The 19,625-nt window shown below is 42.8% G+C and overlaps 1 long non-coding RNA gene across 1 annotated transcript; it reads left to right on the forward strand.

The window, feature by feature from the left end:
• The first annotated feature begins 1,377 nt into the window (after window positions 1–1,377).
• LOC117019135 (uncharacterized) lies at window positions 1,378–19,006 on the forward strand. Its single transcript, XR_004422428.1, has 3 exons — window positions 1,378–1,509; window positions 13,527–13,728; window positions 18,928–19,006. It is a non-coding gene; the product is annotated as an uncharacterized LOC117019135 (long non-coding RNA).
• The last annotated feature ends 619 nt before the right edge of the window (window positions 19,007–19,625 follow it).

Below are 19,625 nucleotides of genomic sequence, written 5' to 3' on the forward strand. Positions count from 1 at the left end.
TAGGATGAGTTCTCGAACTTAATTGTTAGACCTCATATGTCTCCATATGTACCAACTCCAGGGACAGACAGTCTTCCCCAGAAGTATCACAACTCTCATGGAAAAGTGGGATACAGCTGGATGCCTGGATACAGGACTGTCTGTGCTCTACTGACCCACAGACACTCCACCCTACTTCCTGCCTGGCCAAGATATCCTATTACCCTCCTTAGTTTGGCTTTTAAGGCCCTCAGAGACCCGACCTCATCTGTCTCTCTCTCTCTCCTCTCTCTCTCTGCACTGAAAACACCTTAGGCTCTGGAAAAATAGCACTTCTCCTTACTCATAGAAGATACTCACACTTTCCTGTCTCAGAGGCTTGTATTTTATCTTATATGTATTTCTTCTCTCTGGAATAGTTTCCATATATGACAACGCCCCCCACCCCCCACATATGTAGCTTATTTCAGATGAGTCTCAAATGCCATTTCCTCTAGGTGGAGGCAATTGCTTCTTTGTGTTCCTTTGTGTTTGTGGCTTTGTCAGCTCTGTAACCTGCCATTTATCTCTCACATTCCGTCTTGTGTTCCGGTTGTTTATATCTGTGTCTCTTTAGGTCATAAACCTCTTCTCCAAACATCTTAGTCAAGATGGTTCCTTTAATAATGCTGAGCATATTGTCAAATTCAAGTGATATAAACAAGAGCATACTTCAAAAATGTCTAAAACATGACCTTCTGTCCTTACATTGCTGGAAGTCTAGTGGGTGAGTCAGACACCTATAAACAAGGTGACAGCAGCTATTGTCAAGCTAAGGTGACAGACGTGGTCACCTGGAGGAGAGCGGAGCTGGTTTTGCTTGTGTGGAGGTGGAAGAGTTTATGGAGAAGGTGATATTGGAAGCTGTCAGAGTGAGGAGATCTCATAACAAGAAAACGTCAAAAGAAAATATTGAGACAAGGCAAATATCAGAAACACATATAGAGCAAAGAAAAGAAATATATTCAGTTTCATAGAAACTAAGGGAGGAGTACATTTCTGTGAGACTAGAGTTACAAAGAGCACCAAAATTAAATAGAGATGTGCCCAGAAAAAGGGTCATCATTACTGCAAGATTGTGGGAATTACACAAGGTACCTAACTTGTGTATAGATTGAGAATAAAGATAACATCTGTGTCTTGCAGAATCCTCCATGGAAATTTAAAGCACTTCTTAGAATGTAAGGCTTGGTCGCTATTTGAACTTCCCCATTTGTATGATTTAGAATGGCGTTTTCAATCTGGGGGTTGCAGATATATTTAAAACAGACTTCCCCCCCCCCCTTTAAAGAGTCTGTATTTATTAATCAAGTTGAGAAGTACTGAATTTTCCTGCTGGTGGTTTTTGTGCAGGGTCTCGGTCTGGCCAGTAGGAGGCAGCAGAACCTAATGCTCCGAGTCAGGCTCCAGGCTGGAGTCGGCTCTAGCCCCGCAAAGGAGGAGACGCTCATCAGTTTGATGCCTGTTTTCCTTCTCTATGAACTGAAAAGGGTAAGAATTAACCAATAGGCAAACATCTTCAAACAGTAACTGCTGTGAGGTGCCAGGCAGAAACCACAGCAGAAGATGTCATCATTCTCTCTGGGCGGTGCTGTGACTGGGCCCTGAAATCTGAAAAGCTTGAAGCTTTTTCCCGGTGAGTGGTGTTACCATTTCTGCAAATGGAAACTCTAGTATGTAAATTCACAAGAGACATAAAATGTAAAGTTCGGCAAAGATGCCTGGGAGATCCCCAGTACATCCATATAATAAAGGACACATCACGGCAAACTCCCACCTGTACGCATGAATAAATGGAAAAGCGAGGGTTTCCGTTTCCATAGTATGGTCTTCATGCTCTAAAATTGTTTAAAATAAATATATGGCTCTTTTGAATGCACTGTAGCATTTGTTTAGTGCAAACATTGTGTATTATTATCAGCAATAACTAGACTATTACGCAAGTCTTCACTGGCCAGAGGCAGCAAAGCGTAGTGAAGGGTAGCCAGCCCCTCCCTCCAGCTGTGCGACCTCAGAGAGGCGGTCCATCCTTTTTGATCTTCCCAGCACCTATGAACTTGGTCATGATAGCACCAACTTGGGATGCTTGCTGGTGAGGATGAAACCAGTGCCTGGCACGTAGTGGACACTCAATAAATATTCGGTGTATTATTAGCAGCTGGATGTTTGGTCTCTAATCTGGAATATGACTTAAGCGACTGGATTAGATACCTTCCAAATATCAATTCTATGGGCGATGGTGAAAAGACAACATGTAATTTCATTTTGGTTCTGCTAAAACCACCCGCACATTGAATACTTCTGGGCAGACACTGAAATGACTGCCACTCACTGAGTGGACTCCAAGCAGCTCGAGGGAATTCGTGGACTTGATTATGTGTTCGGCCCACAAAGGAGATAAAATATACAACTAGACTAAGATGTTATGTGGAAAATGGCTGTGTGGTCACATGCATTTGGACACCCCGCTACGGCAGTGTCCTTAGAGAGTCACAGTGCACGTTTGTGCATTAAAAACTTGGAGTAGCTCTGTCTAGAAAGAGAATGTGAGCCACGGATGCAATTCAAACATTTCTGGCAGCCACGTTAACAAAGTAAAAAAAGGAACAGATGAAATGAATGTGAATATATTTTATTGCACCCAATATGCCCCAAATAATGAGATTATCACTTCCATCTCAGTTCAGGTCAACCACGTCTCAGGTGCTCAGTACACGCATGTGGTTAGTGCTCCTTCATTGGATGGCTGGGACTCCGAGAATCTGTACCCCAGCGGGAACCCCAAGTAGAACCTGAAAAGTCACCAAGAACTTACAAAGAAAAGACTAGAAAGTGCATTTAGGTGAATGTAACAGCCAAGAGCTCAGAAGAGAGCCTGTGGGGGGGGAGCTTAAATGACAATAACTTAAGTTAGGATTAAAAACTTGTTGTAAATTAATGACCACTCTCAGCATGTCTCTAAAACCCCAGGCAGAAATCAGCAGAAGCACTTGTGGCCAAGGCCAGGTGGTGGTATTGCCTAGTGTTTATTTGCTGCTTTGAATTCTAGTTTAGTCTCGTGTTTATCTGCTTCTGGGTGATTGACTATAGGTTGAGGCTGTGTTGGGTGATTTTTTTAAAAATCTGCAAATCGTGTGTGTTAACAGCAGTTACTCCTCAAGCTCTTCAGCAACAGACCATGTTAGCTCCTGTCTCTGGTACCCCAACTTGGACTATGTCTGCATGCTGCCATTCTCTTTACTGCCATCTAGACTCCCTGTCCCATGTCTCCTTGTTGGGCCAGCTGTCTTCCCGCAGACAGAAAAAGCGACAAACTTGAAATGTTTGGTTCCTCCTAACTTGTTCGGGAATACTTCCTCTCGCGTGCCTCTGTAAAAACATTTCATGATCCACCTTTTAATGCATGTGGTTCTTTATCAGTGCTGTATAAATGTACTGTGAACCTCCACCGCAAGCCAAAGACCTCCACTCGACCTTTCTCTAGTTAGTGGTTGCTTTGGACAGTTGCATGGGCGGGAAGATGGCAGAAGTTTCCTCAGACTAGGAGTCTTTCAGAGAATGTGCAGCCTGCCTCAGAAGTCATCTGAACGAGGTTTGCTTTTCCCTCTCAGGTATTTCGCTTCGTCCAAAGTCTGTTAACAATTTAAAAGGTAGAGCCTCTTCTCCGGTTACCCAACGATATCTCCTTTTGTTATGAAAAGAAAGTGTGTAATTAGTTGGGCCAGGTTCAGACACCTGATCCAAGTCTGCGGCTCTCCCTAGGATGTTCCTTAAGCACTAACTTCCCAAGTTACCTTCTCAAGTGGGCAGTGCCACGGAACTAAGCCAGCTATCCGATTGCCCCTCTCGGAAGGCAGCAACATCTGCTGGGCTCGGAGGAACCTGTTTTATGTAAACGTGCACAGTTTATTCTGTCATCTTGAGACCTGTGTGTAGATCCAGGCAATTGAGTTGGGACCACATGCTTTCGATAAATTTTTTGGCAAGTAAGCACTTCCTGAAGCCAGGATTTCTCATTATCCCTTCCTTGTCTTAGCTGTGAGAAAAATATATACATAGTTTTGCAAGTCTCTTATCTGTTTTTTGGTGGCTGAAACAACTTTTAAGGCGACTTTCTCTCCTGTGGTTGAGGTTCCTTTCCTCTTCCAATGGGAGAAGAAAGGTGGGCAGGAAAAAAAAAGGCCTGTAAACAGAAAAGAATGGAGAATAGTATAGGGCACGGTGCCCCATTTCTCCTGTCAGGGCCTGCCTACAGTGCCAACTTGGGGCTCCTGTGACTCCTTCTGTTGCAACCTTACTCTCTCCTCCCAGTTCACGAATGCTCTCAGAAGCTGACACAGGTAATTTATACCTTGGGATTTTTTTTTATAGCTATAATACACATATCATAAAATTCACCCCTTTAAAATGGTTTTAAAGTATATTCTAAAATTGTGCAACCATCACCACTAATTGCAGAACATTTTCATCACCCCAAAATAAACTCTGTGTCCTGTAGCTGTCTCTCTCTCCATTCTCCTCACCCCCAGCACGAATCAACTTTCTGTTTCTAGAGATTTGCCTATTCCGGGAATTTCCGATAAAAGGAATCATACATATGACCTTTGTGTCTGACTTCTTTCATGTAAAATGTTCTCAAGGTTCATTCCTGTTGTAGCATGAATCTGTACTCACTCCTTTTTAAGGAGTGAGTAATATTTTGTTTCTCATTAGTTGATGGACATTTGTGTTGTTTCCACCATTTGACTATTGCGACTAATGCTGTTGTGGACATTCCTGTACAGGACTTTGTGTGGACATATGTTTTCATTTCTTTTGGTTATATACTTTGGAGAGGAATTTCTGGACCACATGGTAACTCTATATTTAACTTTTTAAGAAACTGCCAAGCTTTTTCCCACAGTGGCTATACCATTTTACATCTCCACCAACAATGTATGAGGGTGCCAATTTTTCCACATCCTCTCCAGCACTGGTCATTGTCTGTCTTTTTGGTTATGGCCATCCTAGTAGATGTGAAGTTGTATCTCATTGTGGTTTTCGTTCGCATTTTCCTAATGACTAATGATATTGAGCATCTTTTCGTGTCTTTATTGGCCACTTGTATGTCTTCTTTGGAGGAATGTCCCTTCAAATTCTCTGCCCATTTTTCAGTTGGGTTATTTGTCTTTTCTTTGTTGAGTTGTAAGTGTTTTTTATGTATTCTGGATATTAGACCCGTACCAGATACTTGATTTGCATATACTTTTTCCCATTCTGTGGGTCTTTTCATTTTCTCGATAGCATCTTTTGAAGCACAAAAGTTTTTAGTTTTGATGAAGACCAATTTATCTGTTTTCTATTTGGTGCCTCGTGTTTAGGATATTTTTAAGCTGTCTCACCTCTTTGAGTGTACTTATGTTTTAAACCGTAGCTTCAATTGTAGGATGACAACCTTTGCCTTTGGTTAAAATAACATAAGCATAAGAAACAGGTAGGCAAGGAGATGGGGGCAGAGAAACCGCTCAAACTACCTGTATATTAGAAAACACTGGGTCAAAGGTCAATACTGAGATAGGTAGGTCAGTGTGTATCTGTATATATATGTATATATGTATATATGCAAATAGGCATCGTTTGAGGGTCTGAGAAATATGACACAGGAGTGACTGAAGAGAAAGTAGACTGCAGACTAGAATTGAAATGGAAAGTGAAAACACCTGTATAATTCACCTTATTTCCCATTCTTCCCAGTCCATACTGGAGAAGAGGCCCCTAAACAGGGTCTCCACCCCCCACATTTAGCACGTGAGTCCTCTGCCTGGCCTACACCACCATCTCCTCCTTCCATCCTCCCAGATCCCTCTCCAGTGCAGCCCCGACAGTGGGGGGCCTGAAGCTGAGACCGTCGGTCAGATCACATCTATACTTTTTATTTGCACACTGATTACACTTTGCTTTGGGCACTCCTGGGCCCACACTCTCCTTGAGAATGTCAAGTGTGGGTAGCCAGGTGATTTGACTTCCCCATTATGTTAGGTGATGGTCCTGGAACACTGGGGGGTCTCGGTTAACATTTGTGGCTTTGACCTGAGCATCATCTGCTGACCCGCTCTGAGCTTAGAGCCACTTTATTAACCTTAATAGTCTTCTGGTTGTTTTAAAATCTCTCTCTCTCTCTCTCTCTCTCTCTCTCTCTCTCTCTCTCTCTCTCTCTCTCTCTCTCATACACACACACACACACACATACACACACACAAAATCCCTATAAGTCATACAGCAACAGTTTCAGATCCTATACCACTTGGACCCATTAAAGATCAAAATTAGAACAGGGTGTTATCAAGGGACAAACGTGATAACCATACACTGGGGAGAAAAGGGCTGGGTAAGCATACCCACGACCTCAAGTGAAAGGGCTTGCAGCACCTGGCTTGTAGTAGACACTCTATGAGTAGTTGCTGCAGACATTCTTTCAAGGACTAAGACAGTTCTTCTTTCCGTTAAAGTAGTAGAAACAGGACCAGCCCTGAGGACGGGAAGCCAGGGTCCTACCTTGATTGCAGGACCCCGGCTGGGGTATATGCTGTGCAGCCCTCACACCCCTCATCAGTAAGGGAGTGTGGGTGCTGGCACAGACCCCTGACATTGGCCATGTGGAGTGCAGGCCAAATAAAATCCATCAGACCTGGGGACGCTCTCCTATTCCCTCTGTCCGTCTGTCTCGCTGTGTATTTCAATTGAAGTAAAATTCCTATATCATAAAGCTAATCATTTTCAAGTGAGCAGTTCAGTGGCATTTAGCCCATTCTTAATGTTGAGCAAGCCCCACATCTATCTAATTCCAAAACATTTCCATCACCTCAAAAATAAAGGCATACCCATTAAGGAGGCACTCCCCATTTCCCCCTCCCACAGCCGCTGGCCACCGCCCATCTGCCAGGCTTCTCTGTGGGTTCCCCTACCCTACACATTTCCTATAAATGGAACCGTACAATATGTGACCTTTTGTATCTGGCTTCTTTTCACTTGCATAATGATTCAGGGTTCATTCAGGTTGTAGGATGTATCAGTGCTTCATTGCTTTTCATGGCTGGATAGTATTCCATTTTGTGGCCCTCCTACAAGGTTAATTACTTACTATCTAGAAAAGAATAGGCTGACAGTCTATACCTGCCCTTCAGAGTGCTATGTAACCACAGCCTGACGGGCAGACTATTATACTAACAGGATTGGACCTATTAATCATAAGAGTCAAAGCCGATTCTAATCAATCAGATAATGTAAGCTGTTCAATGTAATTCTACTTAAATACTAGTAACATCATAAAATGTGGGCACTATGGAGGATTATTGGCAGAAGAAAACAGATGTAACACCTCTGAGTGGACTTGATTCCACTTTGAGGCATGTCCGTACCAACAGTGTGGACTGTCAACCAACATAAAATCAGTAAAAACACTCATCCAGCCTGCACACTGTTCCAGGGGGAAGAAACACGTCCTGCTCGAGGGCTATTCCAACTCTAAACATTTGTGATTCTGCAGGTCCTTCGCTTACTTCTGCTCAAAAGTGCTCATATTTCTTCATATTGGGATGTTTGGGGAGAAAAATCTTAATTGATGGGAAGAATCAGCTGGAAAGTCAGCTCAGGAACACCCCTTGAGGAAATGAGGACAGGGTTTAGATTTCAAGGAACACTTGAGACTAACGCAAGAGATAGTCACAAAAGCAAGCTTGCGGCTAAATTCCAGGACACGAGGGTCTGCAGAGCAAAGGGTATGGGTTCTCGTCCCTGGCTGCAAGAGCTGAGTTTCCTTTGGGTCTCTCCTTGCTTCAGTTTCTTTAATTCCTCTGCTCAGGAGTAGTGGGAGAAATCAGGGAGAAGAAACCAAGGGCCACCGCTATGAAGGTAAGGAACAGAATAGGTTTTACAAACAACTTCAATGGCATCTACCTGAATGAGCTGGAGAGGGAAGGAAGGTGAGAATATAGAACTGTACAAGGTGATTGAATTGGAGATCAGAAAAGGATTAACCTCTCAAAGCTGAGGTTTACTCAACTGAAAAATGGGAAGGATGAGCAAAAGGCACTGTCCAGTGTAAGGTGCCAGTGGAAAATGTCAGTGCTGGTTGTGTGTACTGAAAGGGATTAGGATAGCCCCAAAATATGCTACTTTGTTTGGCATAAAGATTATTTTGAGCTGAAGGCAACTGAGGATCAACAGACGCAGGAAGAGTTCTCTGGTGTCTCCTTATCCACCTGAACGCACGACATACATTTCCCTTTGTGACAGGATCCTTCTCCCCTGTACCAAGAGGCGAGAGACTCATAACACAGGAGACACAGCGTCACACTGAGATGTGTTTGCATAAACAGACGTTACTAAGATGACTCTTATCTTCCATTAGTTCCCCGTATATATCCTACTTACTTCCCCACAACTTATCATCCCTTGAAGCCCAAACCCCCTTGCCTTTGTTAAAATGGTATATAAGCCCCCAGTCTAATCATCTCTTTGAGTTTCACTTCTTTTCTATGAATGCCTGTGCTTATAGAATGTTCATTAAATTTGTATGCCTTTCCTCCTGTTAATCTGTGTTTTGTTAGTTTAATTTGCAGACTTCCGTGTATAGAACTTAAGAGGGTAAAGTTTTTCCTCCCTGACACTGTGCGCCTACAACATGGGGGGACAACCTGGGGGTGTGCTATATGTTGCCAATGGAGACGAGGGTGCCTCCTCACACGTTGCTTCAATGCCTTGGCATGGTAGGAATTTGCCAGGGCTATTTTCGTGAGGACAGTCCACTAGAATTGCTTGGTAAATACCTGTTGACCGGTTGGCTGATGGCAGGATTGCTCAGAGGAATTAGCGGAGAACAGCTTTCTTCTAATGAGTTTTAGTCATCGACGCAGGATAGAAAAGGGAGTAGAGGCAGTCAGACCTTACGTGGGCCTGGGGAGAGCACAGGAAAAGCTGTGCTTACTGTGGGCAGTCGGAGGTACAAAGTGATACTGTTATTAGCTCCCCTCGTTTTCCACAAGAAGAAAGGAAACTCACCCCCAAAGGAAAAAGGAGTGACACAAGTTGTTGGTTGATTTGACGAGAACTGATCACCCAGTCATTTAGAAAGGATGTTTTAAAATAGTCCAAGGCAGGAATTTTGTTTAGAGAATTCAAAGTACAGAGTCTCTGGATTGTAATCCCAAAAGATATGTTAATAAAATTTAATTTCCTAGAATAAGTGTGTTGGTAAACCTTTAGAGAAGGACAGTGGATGACACATCTTTAAAAATATTTAGGGCTCAAAATGGAAGTCTCTGATTTAATTTTTCAATTGCACTGCACCAAGCAGGACAAGAAACATGCTTTTACCGCAGGTCTTCAATGAGAAATAACATGGTTACAAAAGATGCTATTTTAGTATGGCTAACAAGCAGCTACGAAGCCAGCCAAGTAAAATCCTGAGCCAGTTGGGGTGTGGAGAGAGGAATGTACAGTGCACGTGGCAGGGAGGTGATGGAATAATCCTTCCACTTTTGAGAGGACAGCCCTATTACTGGATTACTGAAGGGAGCATTTAAACATGGGACCCCCTGAAACTGGCCACCTCGGTGTGCAGGCTGCGGGGAGAACCTTCCTCGAGGTGGTGAAATAATCTCTCTGTGACCTGAGCAAAGATTTCGGTTTGCCCAGGATCAGAATAGAAGAGGTGGGTGGGGGAGGTAGCCCCACAATGGAGACCAGAGCGCAGAGAGAAAGAAAACACCACAAAACACTGGATTATGAGTACAGACACAGGTGAACTTTGGTTAGCTAAAAGGAAGGAGAGAAGAGGGGGAAAAGAAAAATGCAGCGTGGTATGTCATTGTGGTCAACTGCAAGAAACTGCGGGAAAGAACTGAGAGTCAGGGAAAACTGGTCATTGTTATTCTTCCTGGGCAAAAGTTCCAGCCAGGCCAAGGACAGATAAAGGAATCCAAGGCTGATTGCCAAAGACCGGAGGTAAAGACTCAGGAGGAGTTCAGAAGTTCAGGAAAATAAAGAAGGATTATCATTCAAGGGTTCTGTGAACCAGAGAAAAGGTGAAGTGCCTGGAACCCCTGGGTGGAGCTGGAGCGGGGGCGGGGCGGATGGCGAGGGCGAGGAGCGCTCGTTTAGCGTGAACTCCACCGGGAGGTGCCGGGAGGGCGAAGGCAGGAACCTAAGTAAACAGATTGAGGTGGGCCAGCCTTGCTTCTCTCCAAGCGCCTAATCAACCAAATCAGCTCCGGAAAAACAGGCCAGAGATGACAGTGGAGGACTGCTTCTGGGCAGGCGCCATTGTTACACCCTCAGGAGAGGGTGAAATGCCATGGCATTTCAGTTTTTCAGTTAAAAATGTTTAAGTGCAACACACACACACACACACACACACACACACACACTTCTTTAAAGAAAACCATCCAGGTTTGCAAAGGAGCTGAGGACTGGATGTGAGAAAGGCAGGCAGAGGTGTGTGTGGGGGGGGCAGCAGGGAGTGCCAAGCAGCCCCCCTCTCCTGGGAGTGTAGGGGAATAGGAGATAATGAAAAAGATGAAGAGGTAATAAGAAGTGTAGTGAAGGCAGGGCAAATTAGAGAACTAAATTACTGCCCGGAACAGGAGACAAATCTACAGGAAAATATTGTCAGCCAGGAAGAAGGAGGGAAATATATGTAAATGATGAATATGAAAGAACAAATGAAGACTAACACACATTAAGAATAAAATCTAAGGAGAGGCAAGGCAGGTCCTGATTAAAGCCTGAAGCATGAAGGGCCTTGAGAGAAGGGAAGGGAGTAAAAATGTTGATAATAATGAAGATAAAAAGAAAACTAATGAGAAGATTTTTAAAAGATACAATTTTTAGCATATGAGAAGTTTTGAGACTTTATTAAGATGTGACAGGTAGGACAGACTATTTAGATTTTAAAGGCCCAAATTAGAACCTGAAAGGTAAGAAAGAAGATAAAGAATGTGTTTCTTGTTCAAATAGACTTACTGTTGATTTAAATTTTTTTCCCCAATATTTGGTCATAGGGTTTTGATGCAGTTTAGAAATTTGAAATGACAGCAAAAAGCGAATTGAGAGATCATTTCAAAAAATATATTTGCTCTATTTCAATCTTTCTCTGTATACACAAACATACATGTTCGTGTGCACACACACAAACTCATATATTCCTTTTCCTTAAACATTTGTGGCCATCATACTTCAGTATGCATGTCCCATGAGTAACAATATTCTTTAGCATACCCACAAAACCCCTATCACTCCTAAGAAAACTAAAAAGAATTTCATAGTGTCTAATAGGCAGACATATTTAAATATCAGCAATGCCAAGAATATTTTTAGCTGTTTTTTTTTAAAAAAAAAACAAAACAAGAATCCAATTAAGACTCACCCATTGCATTTGATTGTTTTGTCTCTTGAGTGTCTATCATCTGTTTAGCCCAACCCCATCCTGTTTGACTGCAAGAAAAATACTGTTGGGATAAGGGGATTTGCCTGAGGCCATTGAGAGGAGCAGACGCTCCATTTTACTTAAGTAGGATTGTATAGTTAAAGACAGCTTTCAAATTTTAAATAATTAAAAAATGCTGTTTTGTGCACCTGAAACTAATAATAAAAAAAAGCTAAGTATCAAAGATGTCATCATAACACAGAAATGACTCCTAACCTTTTAGCGATACTGAACCCTCAGGATGTGTCAGATAGTTGTCGATGAGAAAACATCTCATCTAAGAGAAAGCGTGTAAGAGTTTAATTGAGCCAAACTGACGATAACTGCCGGGAAGCAAAAATCTCAACTGATTGAAAAAATGCTCCCCAAAATGGTGGTTTGCAGCTTATTTTAGACATAGACTCAAAGGAGGAGGGTTACATGAAGTCTGTTGGTGGTAGATTAAGGGGGTGGGAGAAAGCAAAAGGGCGGGGTTGGGGGGGATCTCTGGGATTCGATGAAAATAAATTGGAGAGACAGGTACTTATTTTACATATGTGGTTACAGGATAGTTAATAGTTCACTTTTTACAGCACATAGAGATGGTAATTAGGGGACAAACATAATAGTGTGGGATTCTATAGTTTCCTGCTCTGGTTCAGAAAAAGGGATTACATTCCATGTTATCCTAGCTGCAAAAAGACAATAGACAGGCTCACTTAAGGTGGAGAGAGATTGACCTTTGTCAAGGAAGCTACATACTAAAGGTGTGACTTCCCGCCATGGCCCACCTTAGTTAGGAATTTTTATGTTCACACCATCCTATGTGGTTATTTTCAGTCTCCTGAGCTTGTCAGGTTTAACCTGTGGCTCCCTTTCCATCCACATAGTATACTAGACATTTGCAATTGTTAGTTCAGTTAATGCTTTCACAAACCCCAGAACGACTTGTGGAGCCTCAGGGTCCCTGTCACACAGGAGAAGCTCAGAGCTGTTAGCCTGCCTGCCCCAAGTCTGGTGGCTGGCTGAAGACCCAGAAGGGACTCTGCTGAGCCTATTTATCTCTTTACTGCTCTGACACCCCAAAGCACCCACACAGAAGCTGCCTCTGAGTGTTTTTTTTCAAGACATTATATTTGTAAACTGTCACTTTTCAAGGGAAGTTTTAAAAACAGGTGGTAAACTCTCACCAGCTATCTCCTTGCAGTATTTTCAGTAGTTGGCACTGCAGCACTAATCAGGTGCCGCTTTGGAGAATGAAAATAGTCAAGGCAAGGGAAAATCTTTTGACATGGGGCCAGTCAGACGGATGGGAGTCTTGGGCTACATTTTGGCAATAAAGGAGGATTGTAGACCACTTAGTAACAGGAAGAGAAAGCACAGATCATGCAAATGATTGTGAGAACAACTGATTGTGCTACCAAGTGAGCATAGATTAAGAGTAGAATTAATAGAAGTGGACCTTTCTCTTTGTGCTTTTTTTTTGTTTGTTTGTTTTGGTAAATTGTGAAGATGCTATAACGGTTGGGGTAGATGCCATACTTTATATACCTTTGCATTCCCAGGACTTAGCATAATTTGGAATATATGCAGGTATTCAGATAATACATTCTTTGCTGAATGCGTCCCATGTGCCAGGAGCTGTACTGCTCCCTGCCCCACGGCAAGAAATAGGCAGGCGATTTCCACTCTGCTTGATAAGCAGAGGAAGTACCTAGTGTCAAAAGCACAAAGGAGAGTCACCTGACACGGGCTGGGGAGGGAAAGGAAAAGCTTCCTTGAGGAAGTGCCATTTCAGTGGCCCTGAAAGTGGAATGGCTATTCAAGCTCGCTGAGTAGAATGGGGGCATTTTCTCTTAAGTAGCCTAAAGCCACACGGGAAAATACAGTATTCACACCGGACCTGCGTGAATTGGCAAATGACATCATGAGCTGCAAGAAACTGGTGACAATGGCAACCTGTGCGTAGGAAACCGAGGGATTGGGACAGGGAAGTATAGCCCTTTGCGCGTTTTGAATTATCTGCTAAGTGTTTTGAGTAACTAAAATTGAATTTGTGTTCTAGATATGAGGCCACTGCAGGAGACAGAGAGGGAAGACATAAACACATCATCCGTAAGTTTAGCAAAATTTGAGGATGCTGTGGAATTGACAGTCGCCTAAGGGACAGAGCCACGTTTTCCCATCTGTGGGCTCGCTACGGGCTCATCCAGAGTCCAAAGATGGAAGACTGCGTTGGTGAAGCTGTTAAGAGAGAGGGAATGAAAGTGAGTAGATTCGTTAAAAATCTTGGCAATTTTTAAAAGAAAAACTTCAGAAACAGAAATGGGGAGAAAATCTAGAAATAGAAGAAGAGGAAAGAAAACTAGCAAATAACAGCACATGTGTCTGTCCCTGAAGCAATTAATTGATGGTTTTCGACCCTTCGCTTTATATACGTAGTTGCTGTACTTTACAACATGAGCCAGAGGATAGTTTTGATGAGGAGTTTCTGTAAAGGTGACACAGCTAATATTTGTACAGGAGAGTGAGCATTATTGCGTCAGAGTGTTCAAATGTGAATTTTTTTTTAATGGAGCAGTTTAATTTTACTTTTAAAAATGTGTGTCCTGGTGGCACATTTAAGACAATTTAAGTCTTCTTCTAACCGCAGTGCGAAATATAGAGATGCTCTGTAGCGTCTAGTGAGTATACCTGGGGAAGCAGCGGAGGGGTTTGAGAGGGGACTTTCTCAGCCGTGAGAAGATGAGATCTTGGGCAGGAAAGGAGATCTGACCGTAAGAGCTGGTGAAGAAGGCCTGGGCGCTAGAGACCTTCTTGGATATTGCAGACAGGTGGTTTATCCCAGTCTTGGTTCAGGTCTGAGTACATGATAAATCAGAAGTATGGCTCCACAATGCCTCTCATCGACTTTTGCTGCACGAAAGGCAATTTTAGAAGGAACAGGATAGGTGGGGCAACAAATTGCATCACGTTTGCAGGACACTCCTTAGCATTTACATGTTCAAATTCACTAAAAACTAGTGACAATGGCAATGGCCATGCATGCCAGTTGATGGTGGGTAGAGCCATTGAGCTTTCACCCTGGACCGACTTTGTTTGCATCTATGAAAAGTCTTCTGCTGAAAAGCTCCTGTGTGATGCATGTTCCAGTCCATATTTCTCAGCCTTCTCTCCGAGAGTGAGAGACTTATTAAATATCTTGATAAATTCCTGACCCAGTATATTTAACACTTTTGTTCTAATTTACTGGTTTAGCCATCGAAAGAAATTAAATTAATCTTACATCAACACAATTGCACCTTGAAAAGATTAATTTGTCATCAGTGAGTAGGATGTATTAGGACGGTGGATAGAAACATGAACATGGAATTCCAAGGAGACAGCTTGCCAGCAGTTTTGTAGTTGTCAGTGAGAGCTGACAGTGTGAGATGCTACAGAGAAGTGGAGAAGAATGAGGTGAGAGAAGGCTTTAGATAGAGTAACTAGAAGGTCATTGGAGGTCTTGGGGTTGAGGTGGAGGTTAAGGAAAGGGGGTGGGGAGGAGATGGAGACAACAGGTATAAACTTCTCTTTCGATCAGATTGACAGGAAGAGAGGGGCGAGATGGGATGGTGTCATCAGTGGGAAGGAGGATTTTTTTTAGGATTGGGTAGTTTGAGGACAGTCATAGAAAGGGGGGAAGGAATTGATATGTCAGGAAAGACTGGAGAAATGAACAGAGAGAGGAGATGACTGATGGAGGAGAATCGTAGGGAGGTTTGTAGGGGACACCAGTAAGCACACAGGAAGAAGGAACCATGGGAAGGAACGAGGATGTTTGTTTCTGAGACGAGAAGAAAGATGACAGTGTAGATGAAGAGTCACAAGAACGTTAATGTAAAGTGAGAGCATGTTAAAATAGGTCCCTTCAGATGCTCTCAAATTTTCGAAGGCAAGGCAAATCTGAGGGTGAGGAATGGGGTCAGCTGGAGCGTCAGTGAGCCACCATTCAGATGCCTTAATTTTGCGCTTGCTTTTTGGTGCCCCCACGCCCTTGACTTTCCATGGTGTCCAGTCTGCAGAACTCTACCTCTGGGTAAAGCCAGTCACTTTTTGTGTTTATCTGTGCACATGCCAGCAGCCGCATGACACTGAAGGGGAGCCACATGGTCATGTTAGGCAGCCTGTTAAAGGCTTCCAGCCCTAGCTGGGATGTCAGTATTGCCATCCATTCTCCAGGAGCCATTCCCCAAAGCTGCTGCTGCTTTGGAAATCACCGAGAGAAAAATAAGTGTAGCTGAATCAAGTGGGGCTCTACGTTTCAAATCGTGAGTGCTTCAGGTACTCTTCTTGGGGCTCTTGATAATAGAATGGTTTTGAAAATTAACCAAATAATGCTTTAGAAACATAATTTATGCATATTTTTTAGGAAAAAAGACTAGAAGGTTATACACCAAATTGTCTATTTATTCGTTTGCTAAATACTTATTGAGCATTGTTCCTGGTGCTCAGGGACACAAATTCCCTGCCTTCATGGACTTTACGTTTGACTGAGGTAGACAGACAATAAGTAATAATAATAATAATAATAATGATAATAATAATAATAATAATATAATAGAACTATGCACAAAAATAAGGCAGGGTAAGAGTATAGAGGGTGTTGGAGAAGGAACCATGGTTATCTCAAGATGGTAGGATTACAGATGATTTATGTTTTTTTCTTTGTGTTTTTCTCTATTTTCCAAATTATTTACAGAAAATATGCATGCCTTTTGTAATTAGAAAAAAATAAAAGTGATTTGGAGAAGTTTTCTATTGAATGGGAAGGACTGATTGTCAGACTTCTTTTACTTTCTACCTAGTTTATTTTTGACAAAAGTCTCTTTGGTTTGTTGTTTACTGATCCCCTGTACATGCGGAGCGATTTTCATGGGGCGAACAGGAAGAAAGAAAGGGCAGGTGGATTTACCACTCTTCCTTTATTTACCTTAGCCTGTAAGCAAAGTGCAAGAAACCAAAGGCTGACCAGGTATCTCTTGGGAAGAAGTGATTTGACCGAGTGGTAAATAATGCCTCGGGCCACTGCCGTCCCGCCTGGTTCCACTCCTTGGTTATGTGTGGCTCAGCACAGTAAACGCTGGCACCCCTGGGATTGTCAGAAAACCCACTGCCCAGCCTTGGGGATACTGATTGACAGCCCCTGACAGCAGAGCCCTTGTACCCACCTGTGTTACCACCTGAAGGACATCTGCAGCCCCTGGCTTGGAGCTCAGGTAACTGAGCCCGCTGCACCTGTCTGTAACTTGATTAGCAGTTATCAAGTTCATGGCGCAAAGTCATGTAAGGGTGATAAATGAATAAGAAGCAGCTTTGGAATTCAGCATAAAGAATCTTACGGATTGAAACTAGCTATCGGCTGGTGTTTTTAGAGAAACACCTCCTGGGTGTCTCAGGAATAAAGATCTTGGTGTTAGGAGAGTTGTTGGAGAGAGATATTGGGACCAGATATTGAAGTTCTGTAGTTTCTTAGAAGCTATTGTATCTCTAGGTGTCACTTATTAGGATATAATGTCCTTGGGACATCCTGCTTGTTTTCAATGTTTTAGGATACTCTCAGAATGTTACCTCCCCACCTAGTATGTCATCAAATAGAAAGCCCTTTATTCCATGAGTAGAGATAAGGATGAAAATGTCAGTTCTGTACTACGGTAAGACCCAGTTCCAGCCCTCCAGGGAACAGTGTGGTAAGAGGTTGGGCCTGGTGCTTCTGGAGTGTAGAGAAGGGACAAGACATGTGAGGCAGTAAACACAAGAATGTGTCCCACCTGTGTGACACAGGTATAATTTTCATGAATTATACAATCCCCATGTGCATGAATCTGCAGGGTTGTCTTTGGAGTGAAAATTATTATCCTTTGGATATCAGTAATTGAATCCATTCCACAACTTTTCATAAAAGGGCACCGCGGTCTGACAGCCCGAGTCACTCAGCGAATTCCAGTCTGATAGCATGCTGGCCATACACAGAGTGGGCCCCTCCTGCCAGCTTTGAGCACTTGTACCCAAACTGTAGGACTCCTGGAAGTGGAACTTTAAAAGTCACGTGGATCAACTAAAAGGTGGATTAATGTATTATGCTTAGTGAACTGTGATAACTAAGGTTTTACATCCATGTATTAGTTTCCTATGGCTGATGTAAAAACTCACCACAGACTTAGCTTAAAACAACCCGTATTATCTTATGGTTCTGGGGGTGGGAAGTCCGAAAGGAGTCTTAGAGCTAAAGTCAAGGTATTGGCAGGGCTGTGTTCCTTCTGGAAGCTCTAAAGGAGAATCTGTTTCCTTACCTTTTGCAATGTTGAGAAGCCGCCTGCATTTCTTGGCTCCTGGCACCTTCCTCCATCTTCAAATTATGTTACTTCCAATCTCTGCTTCTGTCCTTACATCTCTTTTTTTTCTGACTTTGACCTCTTGCCTCCCTCTTTTTGTTAATTGTCATAAAATATATATAACATAAAAGTTGTCATTTAGTTATTTTTTAAAGTGTACATTTTAAAAAAAAAGTGTTATTTTTTCAGTGACATTAACTATCTTCACAGTTATGCAACCATCACCACTCTTTCCAAAACCCTTCCACACCCAAGCAGAAACTCAGTACCTATTGCAGTAACTCCCCATTTCCTCCTCCCTCCAGCTGAGGGTAACCTCCAATCTACTTGCTGTCTCTACCAGTTTCCTGTTTTACATAGTCCATGTAAATGGAATCATGCACCATTTGTCCTTTTCTGTTTGGTTATTTCACTTAGCATAACGTTTTCAAAGTCCATCCATGTTACAGCACGTGTCAGAACTTCATTCCTCTTATGACTGAATAATATTCCATAGTATGTATAGGCCACATCTTGTTTATCTATTTATCTGTTGTTGGACACTTGGGATGTTTCAATGTCTTGGCTATTGTGAAGAATGGTGCAATGAACATTGGAGTACAGCATCTACTTAAGTTTCTGTTTTCAATTCTTTTGGGTATAAACCTAGGAGTGGAGTTGTGGGGTTATATGATAATTCTATGTGTCTATGTTTAGCTTTGTGGGGAACTGCCAAACTGTTTTCCGTAGTAGCTGCGTCATTTTACATACCCACCACAAATGTACCTGGGTTCCAGTTTTTCCTCATCCTCACCAACATTTATTATTGTTGTCTGTCTTTCTGATTCACGTTATCCTAGTGGGTGCGAGATAGTTCCTCATTGTGGTTTTGATTTCCTTAACGACTAGCAATGTTGACCGTCCTTGCTTGTTGAATATTCCTGTATCTTCTTTGGAAAATGTTTCCTGAAGCCCTTTGTCCGTTTTTACATTGGGCTGTTTATCATTTTGTTAAATTGTAGGAGTTCTTCATATATTCTGAATATTAACTCTTTATCAGATATGTGATTTTCAGATATTGTCTCCTGTTCTCTTTTTTCACTCTCTCGATAGTGTCCTCTGACGCCTTGCCGCCCTCTCTCCTCCTTCCCCATGGAGCCAGGAGACCCTGATTGCTAGCTTTTCTGCCTGAGGACCCGGTCCCTATAGTCTGGGACTTACTTCCCCAGGGGAAAGTAATTGAGGGTGCAAATAAAATTGGCTATTTCTCCTTTCTGGTGTATGTCTGAAATTTTTCACAGGAAAAAGTTTTTAAAAATGACCAAATAAATAAAATAACTTATTCTATAATTGAGCAAATGTCAAAATGTGTCCTTTGCTGTGGCCCCACACTCCCTGCCAGCAAGGCTAACCTGACTGGTGTGTCCCTCACACTTCTTAGCCGGTCCGACATCTGTGCCTCCAGAATGGCTGCTGACCCAGAAGGAACCCAGAAGATGTCAGAGGCATCTTGGCTAACAAGGACAGCCCCTTCCTTTACAGATTTCCCTGTGGGGGTGCCCTGTGTCTGCCGTCATTCTCTTCTTCCTAGTTTCTGGCCCTGCCTTGAGCTTCAGGATTCCTGTCTGCTCAGGTTCCTGGTCTCACCCGCATAGCCAGCCGCCTTGCTGAGCTCTTCGGTACTCATATGTTTCCTACCTTCGGAGTTTCCTTTTAAATTTGGAGCCAGGTTCAGTCATACCTGGTCCTTATTTTTCTCCCCTTTCTCTCAGTTTAGGTACCTCACCCTGTCTCTGTGATCAATTGGTGCT

This window comes from Rhinolophus ferrumequinum (genome assembly GCF_004115265.2).
Source record: "Rhinolophus ferrumequinum isolate MPI-CBG mRhiFer1 chromosome 5 unlocalized genomic scaffold, mRhiFer1_v1.p scaffold_110_arrow_ctg1, whole genome shotgun sequence".
Lineage (NCBI taxonomy): Eukaryota > Metazoa > Chordata > Mammalia > Chiroptera > Rhinolophidae > Rhinolophus > Rhinolophus ferrumequinum.